At 40.9% G+C, this 4,146-nt stretch overlaps 1 non-coding gene across 1 annotated transcript; it reads left to right on the top strand.

Annotated features, from left to right (window-relative positions):
- Positions 1–764: 764 nt before the first annotated feature.
- Positions 765–844, top strand: TRNAV-AAC (transfer RNA valine (anticodon AAC)). The gene has a single exon. It is a non-coding gene; the product is annotated as a tRNA-Val (tRNA).
- Positions 845–4,146: the final 3,302 nt, after the last annotated feature.

The raw sequence follows: 4,146 nt of genomic DNA, 5'->3' as shown, positions 1-4,146 counted from the left end.
ATTACAATATCCTGTTATGTAAAGCTGTGCAAATGTGAACATGTTCAACCTTTCTAAAGCTGTCACCCTGCGCCCCATACAATAAATAAGAACAGGACCTATTTCGTAGGATGTAGAAGATGATTAAATGAGATGACATAAAACTAATACCTAGTATGTAGTAATAAGCATCTTGCAAACCATCTACTACTTTCAGCTATATAATAGGCAAAATACATTTCTTTGGTAGGTAATCACTTTGGGTGTTAGCCAAGTGGTAATTAAAATTGAACCTAGCCTGACCAGGCGGTGGCGCAGTGGATAAAGCGTCGGCCTGGGACATGGAGGACCCAGGTTCGAGACCCCAAGATCGCCAGCTTGACAGCAGGCTCATCGGGTTTGAGCAAGGCTCACCAGCTTGAGGATAAGGCCGCTAACTCGAGCAAGGGAACACTTGAGCTGCTGTAGCCCCTGGTCAAGGCACATATGAGAAATCAATGAACTAAGGAACCACAGCAGAGCCGTTTCTCATCTCTCATTCCTGTCTGACTCTGTCCCTCTCTCTGACTCTGTCTCTGCCACAGGAAAAAAATAAAAAAGTAAAAAAACTGAACCTGATTTCTCAAATCTTTTTTCCCATACAGACAGCTCACATTTATTTACAGGTTAAAAACCTTACTGGTGTTCTAACAATCCTAACTTTACAAAGGTAACTCTTGCATTAAGAAATAACTAAAAGTGACTCCCTACAACTTTTTAAAAATTAATATACAAAGAATTCTGAGGCCCTGGCCAACTAGTTGGCTCAGCGGTAGAGCGTCCACCCAACGTGTGGAAGTCCTGGGTTTGATTCCCAGTCAGGGCACAGGAGAAGCGCCCATCTGCTTCTCCACCCTTAACCCTCTTCTTTCTCTCTCTTCCCCTCCAGCAGCCAAGGCTCCACAGGAGCAAAGTTGGCCCAGCGCTGAGGATGGCCCCATGGCCTTGGCCTCAGGCGCTAGAATGGCTCCAGTTGCAGTGGAGAAACACCCCAGATGGGCTGAGCATCACCCCTGGTGGGCATGCTGGGTGGATCCTGGTCGGGCACATGCTGGAGTCTGTCTGCCCCCCCACTTCTGAATTCGGGAAGAAAAAAAAATTCTGAAAACAGCTTCCCTATACTGTACTAGTAGGACTTCAGTTAAACATATTTTGGATCTGCGTTTGACATTTAAAAACCTATACTGCAGTTCTCTGGCCACAGATTAAAATGAGCTTATAACTCAGGGATTGGGAACCTATGGCTCGTGAGCCAGATGTGGCTTTTGATTTGGCTGCATCTGGCTCGCAGACAAATCTTTAATATAAAAAAAATAACGTTAAAAATATAAAACATTCTCGGCCCTGGCCGGTTGGCTCAGCGGTAGAGCGTCGGCCTAGCGTGCAGAGGACCCGGGTTCGATTCCCGGCCAGGGCACAAAGGAGAAGCGCCCATTTGCTTCTCCACCCCTCCGCCGCGCTTTCCTCTCTGTCTCTCTCTTCCCCTCCCGCAGCCAAGGCTCCATTGGAGCAAAGATGGCCCGGGCGCTGGGGATGGCTCTGTGGCCTCTTCCTCAGGCGCTAGAGTGGCTCTGGTCGCAACATGGCGACGCCCAGGATGGGCAGAGCATCGCCCCCTGGTGGGCAGAGCGTCGCCCCTGGTGGGCATGCCGGGTGGATCCCGGTCGGGCGCATGCGGGAGTCTGTCTGACTGTCTCTCCCTGTTTCCAGCTTCAGAAAAGTCAAAAAATAAAAAATAAAAAAATAAATAAATAAAAATAAAACATTCTCATGTATTACAACAGTGGTCCCCAACCCCCGGGCCGCAGACCGCTACCGGTCCGCAGAGAAATAATAAGTAACTTACATTATTTTTTATTTATATTTAAGTCTGAACGATGTTTTATTTTTAAAAAATGACCAGATTCTCTGTTACATCTAAGACTCACCCTTGATGCATGTCTTGGTCATGTGATACATTTATCCATCCCACCCTAAAGGCCGGTCCCTGAAAATATTTTCTGACATTAAATCGGTCCGTGGCCCAAAAAAGGTTGGGGACCACTGAATTACCATCCATTTCCTACCGCTCATGTTCATGGTTGCAAATGGTTGGAGCCAATCACAGCTGTCCTCCAGGACACCACCAAATTTTTATTGGATAATGCGTAATGTACACAGGTCTTTGTATGGCTCTCAACAGAATTATATTTTAAAATATGTGGCATTCATGGCTCTCTCAGCCAATAAGGTTCCTGACCCCTTATAAACAAATGGCCATGCAAGGTCTACAATCTAGACGAACTGTATCTCTACAGGTTCTATTCAAGTATCATTTAAGCTCATCACAAGTTAATGTACCGCTGTAGTTGAATACCAGTAAGAATCAAGTTACCTTAATAGTTCTCCTACATCTTCTTTAGGAACAATGGAAAACAAGAAACTGAGTTTTAAAACAAGAAATGTGGGCATGCATAACTAGAGAGAATTACATGGCGAATCAAGGTTTATATAAAATGTCCATAACCTTATGGTGAAGAAAGTGATCATAAAAACAAAGCAAAGTATTTTTCAGTCACTTATGCTTGATTGCCAATAAACTAGAGAAGTGGTTAAGTGAAAAAATATATTAACACAAAGTTGTATGTAACACATGATTATGCTTTACGAGCACTATTGTATGGATATAAATGCCCACGGAAGTGGACTGCTGAATGTCAGGATTTGGCATTATTCTTTTTTATGTTTTCCAAATTCTCTAAAATGCACACATTATTTCTACAATCAGAAACATAGCAAGATTAAGATTTTTCCTTTTAAAGAACAAATGTTCAAAGGTCTGCACCAATTCCCAGCAGTTGGGACACTGACAAGTAAACCCCAGCAGTCCATCCACAGCATGGGTCTACAGGTGCGAGCTTTCACATGTGGAACTAAAAAAACAGCAATTCCCAACTTCCTACTAGAAGGCACTGCTCTAGGTCATTCATTAAAGATGTATCTGCCATCAGAACTCAAGTCCCAGTCAATGGAGTGCTATTATTACTTGACAAAACATAAACATCCATACATCATCATCATCTGTTGAAATATTGCTTTTGTTTTTTGGAAAGGAAAATGACACTTCATCACATTTTTCACCAGTTTATTTATTCACACAACAGTTTAATTTCCTTTGAAAGCTAGAAAATTAAGACCATGTATTTACCTTCTTATTGTGTTGTTTTTCCATAGGATAACATTGATCTTTAACTCTCATAAAGGTCAATTTTTTAAAATCTATGCACACACCAAATTACTGGATAGGAATGTGCAAAGTTCTAGGAAAACTATTACTTGATTGTTTTTAAAGTGGCAAAAGACCACAATCTGGGATTATACAATACAAGTCTTCTTTTTTACCTCATTGAAAATTGGTTTTGAACTGACATATTTTGAATGATTACAACCCAAAGTAATTCCCAGCAGATAATATCCATTTTAGGAGTTCTGAGCAAGATGTCTGAAGGGGAAAAAACTTTTTTTCTTTGACCAGAATATCTTTAAGTTTGGTACATATTTTTTCCAAGTGTCATTTTTTAAAGGTAACACTCAGAATACAATACTTAAATTTGTCTTTTGTAAATACAAGAATGGGCAACGTTAAGATCCATTCGTTAGAGAATGGAGGAAAGTAGTGCATTTAGTGTCACATGTGAACTTAAGGCCTTACTCGATTGTGATTTCAGTATTAGCAAGTGTATTTCCCTCATGCTTACATACACAAGTAAGCAGGCAGACAAAAACTTCTAAGCGTGTAAGAAATGAAGACAATTTATGTCATCAGTCAATATAGCTGGACTCTTAAAGTAACCATTTGTATTAAAATAATCTGATCACATTTAATACAGCAATTAAAAATAGAAATTAAGTCTCCTATACAATTGGAACATTTCCTGATATGGAAAGCAGTTAAGAAGCCCACATAGACCTTTTTTTGCAGATACTACCCAACTACAATCTATCTTAAAACCAACCATTGCATACTGACTGCATTTTGTAGAATGCCTATCTAAAACTACACTGTATTTCATAGTGTTTACTACCAACAGGGGGTTGAGGAGGATTGCCAGCCTAAACACTAAAAGCAAACATATACATGAGACTATT

The sequence above is a fragment of the Saccopteryx bilineata genome, chromosome 11 (genome assembly GCF_036850765.1).
Source record: "Saccopteryx bilineata isolate mSacBil1 chromosome 11, mSacBil1_pri_phased_curated, whole genome shotgun sequence".
Taxonomy (NCBI): domain Eukaryota; kingdom Metazoa; phylum Chordata; class Mammalia; order Chiroptera; family Emballonuridae; genus Saccopteryx; species Saccopteryx bilineata.
Note: the sequence above shows the minus strand (reverse complement) of the source record. Positions and strands in the feature narration are given on the sequence as shown.